A 13780-nucleotide genomic window follows, 5' to 3' on the forward strand; every position below is an offset into this window, starting at 1 on the left:
CGACAACGGTGAGTACTGCACCTACGACACAGGGGAGGGGGGAGGAGGAAAGCTTACGGGCACACACATACGCCATACACCCACCCCCCCACCCCAAATACCTACACCCCAATGCAGAGCAACAAGTCAGAGTGACACCCCCCAAACCCACCGGAATAATGCAAAGACACAATTAAAATGATCTATAAAATATATGTATAAATAGCTCCATTGAAGTTATGGGAAATATGCAATATGAAAGATACAAAATAAGGAATGAACATAGTTAAAAATATATACATAGGCAATAAGTCCAGCCCATTCTGTCAAAGTTCCATAGTCCATGGGCCAATGTGCACAAACACATGAGTCCACGACGCCAGATCCACGAGGGGCCTCCATGCCCACTGTCCCATCCTGGGGAGTGCAAAGCCACAGTCTCACAAGTCTCTACAGTGGGTGGCTTGCCCACTGTGCCATCCTGGGGAGTGCAAAGAGACAGTCTCTCAAGTCTCTACAGTGTGTGGCTTGCCCACTGTTCCATCCTGGGAAGTGCCAAGCCACAGTCCATCAGATGGATTACCGACTCCACTGTTAATGGAGGAGGCATGGTGCCCAGAGTGCTTCGTTAAGCCCTGCTCGACACAGAACCGGCACTATCAATGGGCCAGCGGTGCTTGAGACGGCGTTGCCCAGCGGAGCGGTGCTTGACAGGAAGGGCCCAGCGGAGCGGTGCTTGAGACGGCGTTGCCCAGCGGAGCGGTGCTTGACAGGAAGGGCCCAGCGGAGCGGTGCTTGAGACGGCGGTGGCCAGCGGAGCGGTGCTTGACAGGAAGGGCCCAGCGGAGCGGTGCTTGAGATGAAGGGCCCAGCGGAGTGGTGCTTGACAGGAAGGGCCCAGCGGAGCGGTGCTTGAGATGAAGGGCCCAGCGGAGCGGTGCTTGAGACGGCGGTGCCCAGCGGAGCGGTGCTTGACAGGAAGGGCCCAGCGGAGCGGTGCTTGAGATGAAGGGCCCAGCGGAGCGGTGCTTGAGACGGCGGTGCCCAGCGGAGCGGTGCTTGAGATGAAGGGCCCAGCGGAGCGGGGCTTGACAGGAAGGGCCCAGCGGAGCGGTGCTTGACAGGAAGGGCCCAGCGGAGCGGTTCTTGTCACGGCGGGCCCCTGTTCAGCGGTGCTTCTCACGGCGGGGCCCTGTTCAGCGGTTCTTGTCACGGCGGGCCCCTGTTCAGCGGTGCTTCTCACGGCGGGGCCCTGTTCAGCGGTGCTTGTCACGGAGGGGCCCTGTTCAGCGGTTCTTGTCACGGCGGGCCCCTGTTCAGCGGTGCTTCTCACGGCGGGGCCCCGTTCAGCGGTGCTTCTCACGGCGGGGCCCTGTTCAGCGGTTCTTGTCACGGCGGGCCCCTGTTCAGCGGTGCTTCTCACGGCGGGGCCCCGTTCAGCGGTTCTTCTCACGGCGGGGCCCTGTTCAGCGGTTCTTGTCACGGCGGGCCCCTGTTCAGCGGTGCTTCTCACGACGGGGCCCTGTCCAGCGGTGCTTCTCACGGCGGGGCCCTGTGCAGCGGTTCTTGTCACGGCGGGCCCCTGTTCAGCGGTGCTTCTCACGGCGGGGCCCTGTCCAGCGGTGCTTCTCACGGCGGGGCCCTTGTCAGCGGTTCTTGTCACGGCGGGCCCCTGTTCAGCGGTGCTTCTCACGGCGGGGCCCTGTTCAGCGGTGCTTCTCACGGCGGGGCCCTGTTCAGCGGTTCTTGTCACAGCGGGCCCCTGTCCAGCGGTGCTTCTCATGGCGGGGCCCTGTTCAGCAGTTCTTGTCACGGCAGGCCCCTGTTCAGCGGTGATTCTCACGGCGGGGCCCTGTTCAGCGGTGCTTCTCACGGCGGGCCCTGTTCAGCGGTTCTTGTCACGGCGGGCCCCTGTTCAGCAGTGCTTCTCACGGCGGGGCCCTGTTCAGCGGTTCTTGTCACGGCGGGCCCCTGTTCAGCGGTGCTTCTCACGGCGGGGCCCTGTTCAGCGGTTCTTCTCACGGCGGGCCCTGTTCAGCGGTTCTTGTCACGGCGGGGCCCTGTTCAGCGGTTCTTGTCACAGCGGTCCCTGTTCAGCGGTGCTTGTCCTGTGTTTCTAGGGAGCCAGACCTGGCCAAGACTTCCTGCTCAGTCGCCATCCGACCTTGCGGTCGCGGGGCCCTCCTGTGATGGAGTCCTGGGCCCGTGGGTGTCGTCCGTCACAACCGGAATGGGGCTGGTGGGGCCCTCCTGGGCAGCTCGCCTGCTGCCTGACTTCTCCGCCCTGCTGCCCTTGCCCTCCTTCGCTGAAGCTCTGTGGCCCTTGCCTCCCTTTGATGATGTGGCAGGTGACGGGCAAGGCTACTGTCCTTGGTGGCAGCCGTCTCAGGCTTGTTGCGCCGGCCCTTAGTTTTTTTTGTCCTCTTCCCAGGGGGTGGGCTGGCTGTCCCCTTGCTGCTGGCCGATGTTCCTGCCCTAGGAGCTGGTGGACTCCAATAGCCCTGCACTATGGTCATAGTAGATGCAGGGCTGGTGGTGGCTGAGGTGCTTTTTTTACTCTTACCAGATGGAGGGGGTGGGTCAGTGATTGGAACGAGCTCAAGGTTGGAAAGGAAAAGCACTTGGGAAGGACAGGGACGGGTAGGTGTAGTGGGTATGGGAGTGGAGGAAGAGGATGTGGTTGTAGGAGAGTCAAGTGTGCTGTCTTTGGGTGCAGGTGCTTGTAGGAGGCTGTCGTGAGGTGGATGGCTGTTGGGTGGGTGGCTGCCTGCGTTTGTGTGGTTTGGAAGAGGGGGTGACAGACACACTGGGAGAGGACACAGGGGACGTGTAAATGGCAGTGGGGGTGGTGACTGCACGTGTGCGGACTGTAATGGAGGGTGTGCTGGTGATGGAAGTACTGGCTGATGGTGGTGTGCATGCAGGTGTGAGTGGAGACGTCACAGGGAGGGAGGAGGGAGATGAGGAGGTGGGGGACACAGAGGTGGTAGTGACTGTTGGCATGTCTGCATCTGGATGTTGCTTGGGTGACTGCTTGTGGGATCTGTGGTGCTTATGTCTGGATGAGCTGCCCTTGGGTGCAGAGGTGTGTGCAGGCTGGTCTGATGGTGTGGATGGGATAGGCAGAGGAACAGGAGACTGGGACTGGGTGGACGGAGTCAGAAGAGGGAGGCTGGAGACAGGGACAATGGCTGCCGTCAGTGCTGAGGCCAGAGCGTTGAACGATCGCTGATGGGCAGCCTGACCCGAATGAATGCCCTCCAGGTATGCATTGCTCCGATGCACCTCCCTTTCTACACCATGGATGGCATTCAAAAGGGTAGACTGCCCAACAATGATGGTCCTGAGGAGGTCAATGACCTCCTCACTGAGGGCAGCAGGGGTAACTGGTGCAGGGCCTGAGGTGCCTAGGGCGAAGGAGATGCCCGCCTTCCTGGCCGAGCGGGCACGGGGCGAACGCTGAGGGGCTGCTGGGAGGGCGGGGCTGGTGCGCTGGGTGGCGGCTGTACCTGTTGTGGCGGTGGGCACGGATGTTGCCGCCACCGCAAGGGAGCTCCCTTCCGAGGACGTGTCGGTGTCGCTGACGTCTCCACGGGTCCCCGTTGTGGAGCTCCACTCGCCCTCCGTCTCACTGGTGTACTCGGAGTCTGTTGCATGGCCCTCCGGGGCCATGTGAGATGCAGCTCCCTCGTGCGCCAATGCCACTTCTCCTCCGCCTGATGATGCTAATGCACACATGAACAGGAAGACAAAGAAAATGGGGGGGGGGGAGAAATGAAGACAGGTTGAGTGCATGCATTGGCAACACCGTTGTCGGAGAGGACAGACACAGAAGCCCCCTGCACTAGGCCGCGCAATCGGGGTACACTACTCAGTTATTGTGACTAGGCCTACAGGTCTATGGACGACAAATGCACACATGGGTGAGGCCGGACCATGGATAGCTGTACTTGGCACCCTACAGAGGTGGGGGCGGGGGCACAGGGCCATGCCTAACGGAGGGGCCTAGCCTACAGAATGCGCCCTGGCCTAGAGATAGCCACAGCCCTCCTCCCCCACCCAGACACCTTCACTGCGCGCAAAGATAGCAGAATGTGCTGCTACTCACCCCCTTGTGTCTGCTGTGATGTCCTCACACGCCCATCCAAATCGGGGTAGGCCACCGCCAGGATCCGGGACATCAGGGGGTCAATTGGCGGCTGGCACCCCTCCTACGTTGGGAGGCCATCCCCAGCAGAGACTCGGCGGTCTTTCTGGTCCCGCGGCGGATGTCCTCCCACCTCTTTCGGCAGTGGGTGCCCCGTCTGTTGTGGACCCCCAGGGCCCGGACGTCCTTGGCGATGGCACGCCAAATGTCGATCTTCTGATGGGCGCTGACCTATGTGACATGTACAGGGTGGTAAAGGAAATCTCATCACTTTTCTGCCTGGTCAATGTGAGTGGCCCCTCCCCCCCCAACCTTGCCATGTGGCACATGCTCTCATCTTTCGTGCGTTGCACTCCTCATTCGCTCCCCTCCCCACCATCTTACATACACCCCACTCAACACAGGCATAGCTCATTCAACGTGCACCCTGTGTACTAACCTGTTGGTCTGGTGGACCGTAGAGTAGCGCATACTGGGGGAGGACCCCATCAACAAGTTTCTCCAATTCTTCAGAAGTGAAGGCAGGGGCCCTTTCCCCAGTCGCAGCAGCCATTGTATCTCCCAGACCGAGGTCACAGCAGCACTTGCAGTATCGGTCCTCTCCTGTGGATGATCAGGTCTCGAGTGATTAATCAGATAGAAAATGGCGGTCACGCCCGCGGCGGTGCGTACCGCCGCGGTGCGTACCGCGACCGCAGGCGCCCATCCTCATTGGCTACTGAAACCCATAGGGTGCAATGTTAACCAATGCGGCTTAGCACCGCGGTCTTCGACCGCCTACCGCCACGGTGTGCCACGCCAGCGCATTGACCTCACATCCCACTGTCACACTTCACAGGTCAGGCAGCCACCATTTCAAGGGCCCACATGGCTGAATTTCTACTGCTTCACACAGGCCTTGCATTGCCACTCATACAAGCCTTTCAATGCATAGCGATTCGTGTACTGTGCAAGCTGTGTGAACGAACCTGTGGGTTGCTTGACTCTGTGCTCCATGTTGTCCTTCCTAGGCACCGTCCGCTGGGACTTGCGAGGAGAAGGATGAATCAGCCCGTGTACCGACCGCTGGTGGATCTGTCGACAATGGAAGAACGACATATCATACTTACATACAGGCTTGACAGAGCAACTATACATGAACTATGTGCCCAGCTGGAGCCAGACCTGATGTCCCCCATTCGCCAACCCACAGGGATTCCCCCTCTGGTGCAGGTTCTGTCAGTACTCCATTTTTTGGCAAGTGGGTCTTTTCAGACAACAGTGGCCATATCATCTGGGATGTCTCAGCCTATGTTTTCTAAGGTTTTGTCCAGAGTGTTGTCTGCCCTGATGAAATACATGCGGAGCTACATTATTTTCCCTGAGGTGGGCGATTTGGCTACAGTGATGGGTGATTTCTATGCCCTTGGACATATCCCCAACATCATAGGTGCCATTGATGGGACCCATGTGGCTTTGGTTCCCCCCAAAGAAAGTGAGCAGGTGTACAGAAACAGAAAAAGGTATAATTCGATGAATGTCCAGGTGGTCTGCTTGGCTGACCAGTACATCTCCCATGTAAATGCCAAGTTCCCTGGGTCAGTGCATGACGCTTATGTCATGCGAAATAGCAGCATCCCTTATGTGATGGAACAGCTACAGAGACACCGTGTGTGGCTAATTGGTGACTCTGGTTACCCCAACCTGTCATGGCTACTGACCCCAGTGAGGAATCCCCGGACCAGGGCAGAGGAACGGTACAATGAGGCCCATGGCCGAACTAGGAGGATCATAGAAAGAACCTTTGGCCTCCTGAAGGCCAGGTTTAGGTGCCTGCATATGACAGGGGGATCCCTAATGTACTCCCCAAAGAAGGTGTGTCATATCATCGTGGCCTGCTGTATGCTTCACAATCTTGCTTTGCGACGCCAGGGGCCTTTTCTGCAGGAGGATGGTCCAGATGGTGGTGTTGTAGAAGCTGTGGAGCCTGTGGAGAGTGAAGAGGAGGAAGACGACGGGGACGACACGGACAACAGGGATACAGTCATACAACAATATTTTCAGTAGTACACAAGTAAGAATCACCCACGCCATTTTACATTTACTTAAGGCCTCATGCGTCTCCACTGTCTGTGTTTCCCCCCAGTTCCTGTTAACTGATTTGTGACTTTCCCTTCCCTTTTCAGAGCTGTATGACCCACTGCGTGACTTCTGCTTTGTTTGCCCATGGACTAAAGCTTATTGAAATTGGTATGTTGTCATCACAAAGTAACTGGACATTATTGCACCGTTATGTGTAATACATTTGTTAAGAATACAAGCAGACTCCTGTTATTTTAAGTGCAATAAGTGATTTATTTTAAGTGCTACATATAGGTACATGATTGTAAAACGGTGATGGGTTTGGGTGGAGTAATGTCTATGGCAGAGTCCAGTTCTCAGTCGCACAGGTGCATTGTCCATATGCCTCTGGAAGGATGGAGCAGGGGCAGTTAAAGGTTGGACAGGGTGACAATGTGGGACAGTGGGATGACATCAGGGGGTATCTTATGCTGGCGGGGGTCTTGCAATCCTACTCTGTCTTCTTGTGAGATCTCAGGTTCCGCTTGCGGGGTGGTTCTTCTTCTGCAGGAGGTGGGGTTCTGGTGGCCTGTTGTTGTGTGGGGGCCTCCTGTCCACTAGCGCCGGCGGAGGTGGTAGACTGTTCCTGGCCTGGTCTAGTGACAGGGGCCCTTTGGGGTGCCACATGGTCCCGCAATGTGGTGACTATCTGGTTAAGGGCCACGACGATGGTCCCCATTGCGGAACCAATGTTCCTCAGTTCATCTCTGAACCCCATGTACCGTTCCTCCTGCAGTGCCTGGATCTCATGGAACCTGGCCAGTACCGTCGCCATCGTCTCCTGGGAGTGGTGGTAAGCTCCCATGATGGAGGAGAGGGCCTCTTGGAGAGTCGGTTCCCTGGGCCTGTCCCCCCCCTGTCGCACAGCAGCCCTCCCAGTTCCCCTGTGTTCCTGGGCCTCTGTCCCCTGGACGGTGTGCCCACTACCACTGCCCCCAGGTCCCTGTTGTTGTTGGGGTGGTGGGTCAACCTGGGTGCCCTGTAGTGGTGGACACATCGCTGATTGACGTGTCCTGGAGACAGTGGCATGGGCCCGCTGGGTGGAAGCTGTGCTGGTGTTCCCAGAGGGGGTTGGGTCTGGTGTAGCCTGTGGCTGTCTGTGGGGAACCGACTGTCCAGAGGTCCCCGATGGGCCGGGCTGGTCATCCGGGTCCAGGGAGACAGAGCTGCTGTCATCGCTGGGGGCCTCTTCTGGGGGTGGGATGTACATCTCTGGACCCTCCGTGGCGGTGTGGTGGCGTTCGGGTCCTACAGGGGTATAAAGGTATGGTTATTGCTTCTGTGTGTGGCATTTCGTGTGATGGGTGGGTGTCCATGTACCCAAGTGCAGGCATTCCCTTGTGGGGGCTTTTGTGAGGGTGGCTTGTGGGGGTGATGTGTGTGTGCAGTGGGCATGCTTTGGTGATGGGTGTCCATGCTTTGTGGTCGCATGCAGGGCTTGGTGTTGGGATGGGTGGGTTGTGATGGTGAGCCGTTTGCAAGGAGTTGGTGTGATGGGGGTGGGGGTGAGGGTGGGGCTATGATTTGGCATGCAGGTGGGGTGGGGGTGGGAAGCAGTAGTGAAGATTTGACTTACCAGAGTCCATTCCTCCGCCTACTCCTGCGAGGCCCTCAGGATGCAGGATGTGCAAGACTTCCTCCTCCCATGCTGTAAATTCTGAGGGAGTAGGTTGGGGTCCGCCGCCAGTCTTCTGCACCGCAATGTTGTGCCTTGATACCATGGAACGCACCTTCCCCCGTAGGTCGTTCCAGCGCTTCCTTATGTCATCCCGATTGCGTGGATGCTGTCCCACCGCGTTGACCCTGTCTACTATCCTTTGCCATAGCTCCATCTTCCTGGCAATTGTGGTGTGCTGCACCTGTGCCCCGAAGAGCTGGGGCTCTACAAGGACTATTTCCTCCACCATGACCCTGAGTTCTGCGTCAGTGAACCTGGGGTGTCTTTGGGGTGCCATGGGGTGGTGTGGATGAGGTGTGGGGTGGCGTTTGTGGTGATGAGTGTGGTGCGTGTGGTGGTGTGTGGTGTTTGGTGCGTGGATTCTGTGTGGGTGATGGTGTTGTGTGCCTCTGTGTTGTGGGATTGTCTATTCTGTGCTCTCTCTCTAGCCTTCGTCAATAATTTTGGGTCGTAGGGGTTTGTGGGTGATGTGGGTGTGTGTTTTATATTGTGTTGGGTGTGTGGGAGTGGTGTTAGTATGTGTATCAGGTGTGTGTGTTTCAAACTGACCAATGTGGCTGAGTTTTCTATGTGTGTGTGTATTTTGACCGCGGCGGTGTGTACCGCCAATGGAATACCGCGTTTGAAAGAGCGCCGCGTGGATTTGTGGGTCGCAATGGTATGGGCGTATTTCTGTTGGGGTGATGGTGGAGGTTTGGTCATCGCCATTTTTTCGCTGACCTTTGGTGTGGCAGACTTTTGTGGATGTCGGGTTTTTGGCGGTTTGCAAGTTGCGGGTCAGAATGACCGTGGCGGTTTACCGCGGCCGCGGCGGTGTTATGGTGGTCTTCTGACCGGCGGTAAGCGCCTTTTACCGCCGAGGTCAGAATGACCCCCTTTATATTACTTTCCAGTGATATCTCAACATATACTTATTACATTTTAATTGTTTTTGACCTGCATTTATCCAGATAAATATTATATATTTTTCTAAACACTGTGTGGTGTATTTTTGTGGTGCTATATGGTGTTATTGTATGATTTATTGCACAAATACTTTACACATTGCCTTCTAAGTTACTGCTGACTGCTCAGTGCCAAGCTACCAGAGGGTGGGCACAGGATAATATGGATTGTGTGTGACTTACCCTGACTAGAGTGAGGGTCCTTGCTTGAACAGGGGGTAACCAGACTGCCAACCAAAGACCCCATTTCTAACAATGGCGCAGCAGAGGAACTTGCTAGCCTGGGTTGCGTGAATGTGAGAGAGCAGGAATGCTACAAATTTATAAAGATATGGAGCATTTCTGCTTTCTACTTCTGCCGGCACAGTTTGCTGTCTAGTGCCAAAGCAGGCACTCTTTTACTCAAGTACAAGGGTGCCTGGGTTACGGCTGGGATTGTTTTTGTGCATCTTACTGAACAAAAGCAAATCTTAATGGCTGATTCCTCTTTCTATGTGTGCTGCAGAATGCATCACACATGCAAAACGGAAGTAATCAGTGAAAGTAAAGATATTTCACCAAGTTACGTCTCAGTAGGATAGGTGCACCATTTTGGTGCAAACCCAGGTTTGCAAGTCTTTGTAAAACTGTCTTTCCCTCAAAATACATGGATGGATGCATGGGGATTGCTGATTCACATCCATTCTCTACCCATGTAACAGCAACGTGACGCAAAGTAATGCAAGGCATCACTATGCCCTACCTTGTACTACTTTGTATTTTTTAAACTGCACAGTGCCACACAAAGCAGCTTTGCGTTGCTTAATAAACGCTGTTAGACTTTTCATCCTTGGCGTGGTCTCCCTTAACTTTTTGCCTCTGTTCCCCAGGTTGTTGATGTGTGCTGGACTCTGATTTTACTGTTTTTGTTACTCTGGGCACTTTACCACTGCTAACCAGTGCTAAACTGCAAGTGCTCCTTTACAAAATGTGTATGTGTTTGGTGTATCCATGATTGGCATATTTGATTTATTAGTAAGTCCCTAGTACAGTGCACTAAAGGTTCCCAGGGCCTGTAAATCAAATGCTACTAGTGGGCCTGCAGCACTGGTTGTGCCACCCACATAAGTAGCTCTGTAATCATGTCTTAGACCTGCCACTGCAGAGTCTGTGTGTGCAGTTTTATCTGTAAATTCGACTTGGCAAGTTTACCCACTTGCCAGGCCTAAACCTTCCCTTTTCTTACATGTAAGACACCCCTAAGGTAGGCCCTAGGTAGCCCCAAGGGAAGGGTGCAGTGTATGGTTAAGGTAGGACATATAGGGGGTGATTCTCACCCTGGCGGGCGGCGGAGGCCGCCCGCCAGAGTTCCCCCCTCCAAAATACTGCTCCGCGGTCGAAAGACCGCTGAGGGTATTTTTTGGGTTTTGCACTGGGCTGGCGGGCGACCGCCCGCCAGCCCAGTGCAAAACACCCTTCCCACGAGGACGCCGGCTCAGAATTGAGCCGGCGGAGTGGGAAGGTGCGACGGGTGCAGTGGCACCCGTCGCGTATTTCAGTGTCTGCAAAGCAGACACTGAAATACAAAGTGGGGCCCTCTTACGGGGGCCCCTGCAGTGCCCATGCCATTGGCATGGGCACTGCAGGGGCCCCCAGGGGCCCCACGACACCCCATACCGCCATCCTGTTCCTGGCGGGCGAACCGCCAGGAACAGGATGGCTGTATGGGGTGTCAGAATCCTCCATGGCCATGGAGGATTCATTTGGGCAGCGGAAAACCGGCGGGAGACCGCCGGTTTTCCGCATCTGACCGCGTCAAACCTCCGCGGTCAGAATGCCCTGCGGGGCACCGCCAGCCTGTTGGCGGTGCTCCCGCCAACCCTGGCCCCGGTGGTCCATGACCGCCGGGGTCAGAATGACCCCCATAGTAATGTGTTTTATATGTCCTGACAGTGAAATATTGCTAAATTCGTTTTTCCCTGTTGCAAGGCCTGTCTCTCTCATAGGTTAACATGGGGGCTACCTTTAAATCTGATTAAAGTGTAGATTCCCTTTGGGAGCAGATGGACATGTGGAGTTTGGGGTCTCTGAGCTCACAATTTAAAAATACATCTTTTAGTAAAGTTGATTTTAAGATTGTGTGTTTGAAAATGCCACTTTTAGAAAGTGAGCATTTTCTTGCTTGCACCATTTCTGTGACTCTGCCTGTTTGTGGATTCCCTGTCTGGGTCACTTTGACAGTTGGGCTGGTTGCACCTCACACTAGACAGTGACACAAAGGGAGCTGGGGTGTAGCCTGCATATCCTGATGAGCCATCTGTGCTAGGAGGGAGGGGAGGAGTGGTCATTCACACCTGAAAGGGCTGTGCCTGCCCTCACACAATGCAGTCTCCAACCCCCTGGTGAGTCTCTGGAGGGAAAAATGTGAGCATTGCGTATTATTTAAACAAAAACTACAGTTTTAGGAGAAGAATATAATAGAGTCATGTATTGTAAGATATTTGCACCAAATTCATGCCACTGTAATGTTTTTATCAGACAATTTCAATTAACCTCTTTTTGGCATTGAGTGATACAGCCACTAGCTGGTCCGTTAGTTTAGATGGTCCATGTAAAATGTTTAACAGTTTTTTTGAGTTATCTGTAATATAACAGCCTCTGACAAAACCTGACTGCTCAGTGCCTATTAGATGTGGTATTTATTCATTGACATGGAGCGCTTACAATTTTTCAAAGATATTACAATCCAATCAGTATTTATAAGCAAACAGGTCAATACTTTTTACAAGAAGTTAAATCATGAAGTTTCTTAGGTATTAGCCATGACCTGGCCTCCAGAAATGAGCACTGGGCTACTTTTAAAGAAGAAAAAGAAGAAAAAGCAAGATCAATATAAGGAATCAAATTTTAGAAAATTACATTGGAACCTAACAGAGAAGCCATGAGGTCCCAGAGATTCCTTTTGTCATTTGCTATTGGGATTTAATCAAATTCAAGATCTTGTCCTAATAAAGATAGATCTAGAACCTTATCAGGGTACTCTGGTATAGATTTGTAAAAAACTATGTAATGCTTTGTTCAGTGGTATCTTTTCAGGAGTGTTTAAATGGTTGTAAAACATTTCAATATGTCTGTGTCTGTATGAAACCTATTGTCTTCTTTATGTGTAATGGAGATTATACAGGATTGTTTTATTAATTTTCATACAGTAGGCTTACATTATGCATGATTTATTCCATCATCCATAGTAGTTTGCATTATGTTTTAGTAAACTGCCATTAGCAGTGTCAACTGATATCTGTTTTAATAAATTCAATTTTTGCTGTTATAATCAATGAATCTTTATCTTTAGAAGAGTAGCACCTATGTTCCAACATTTGAATTTGTTTTAGAAACTCAATAGATTCCTTGGGAGCTTCCTTTTTTAGAATCAACACAATTAATTATAAAGCATCTTGCAGTTGCTTTAAATAAATTTTGAATTGTACGTATAGATGAATCTTTGACGGTGTTATTATTAAAAATCTTAAAAGATTTTTTTTTCAATGTCATCTGTAATTTTTTTTGTCATAAGTCAGAGAGTTGTTAAAATTCTGTCTGTTTGATATCTATTTGATATTGAATTTCATATTGAAAGATCTAAATGTACAGTAACCGAAGCATGGCCAGAAATCAAAATAGCCCCAATTTCAGCAATCAATATAGATTTGACAAGATTGCTGCTGAGAAAAACATTTTCAGTTCAAGAAACAAAGTGATGTCTTGGTGAGTAAAATGCTTTACTAGTAGGTCAGGAGTAAATAGTCTCAATTCTCAATTCATCTATCAACCTCCTATTAGATATAGATTTTTAAAAAACAATCTTTCATTCTTTTACATATTTTTACACCAATGATTTCCTGTACAGAAAGGTACTAATACACTGATTGTATTCACCTACTGTAAGTACATTTTAATCTGAACTAGACATTGATTTCCCAGATATAAGGTCCCAAATAGATACATCAACCCCAGTTGGGCCATACAAAGTTAAAACAAAAAGTGGAGTCCTGTTAATCTTAATATTTATATATAGTCATCTCCCAATAACACCACATTCTTGAGAAATAACTCCTAAGTAAAGCGCCCTTTGAAACATAATAATAACCGTATTTTAGTTGCTATTTGTAGAACATCATAGATGACCTACTCAACATTTCTTAAAAGAACAAACCTTTCAAATAAATGAGTCTCCTATAAAGTGCAATATGACAATTCAATGTAGATAACTGATAAAGAACTCTTTGTCTCTTAACAGGGTTTTTAGACCCTTTACATTTCATGTAATAACACAAAGATTGGGCCTAATTTAGAACTTGGTGAATAGAATACCACTTCACAAGCGTGACGGTTATCCCGTAAGCTGTATTACAATCCCCGTAGAATATAATGGGATCATAATACGGTGGACAACATATTCGTCAAATTTGTGATGGACTATTGCCCTGCGCCAAGTTCTAAACCAGGCCCTATGTTTCATATTCAAGAGCATGGTAAGTATCAATAACAACTGGCATAAAAGGTTGAACAAAATTAATAATTACTAGAAAAGGCATGGTAACTTCATGTGTAGGGAATTGAAAAAAGAAGCGATATCATGTAAAAATATTTAAAAAAGGAAAAAATATAAAAGAGAAAGGAAGGATTTGTATCATAATGTTCAGCGACATAAAAAACAAATATGGTAAGAGAACCCTTTGCCCTCACCCAAAAAGTTGTATTCAAGAAACACAACAATAAGCGTGAGGTGTGGGGGAATGCCAAAGGCAAGATTGGACCACAAGGACAACACTAATAGCTAAATATGAAGAGATATTATATGAGACAGGAAGGATACACAGAATGAAAAAAGAAGAACAGCAAGCCAACAGAACATCAGGATGAAGATGCACCTCAATGACTATTCATAGTTGT

The sequence above is a fragment of the Pleurodeles waltl genome, chromosome 2_1 (genome assembly GCF_031143425.1).
Source record: "Pleurodeles waltl isolate 20211129_DDA chromosome 2_1, aPleWal1.hap1.20221129, whole genome shotgun sequence".
Classification (NCBI taxonomy): domain Eukaryota; kingdom Metazoa; phylum Chordata; class Amphibia; order Caudata; family Salamandridae; genus Pleurodeles; species Pleurodeles waltl.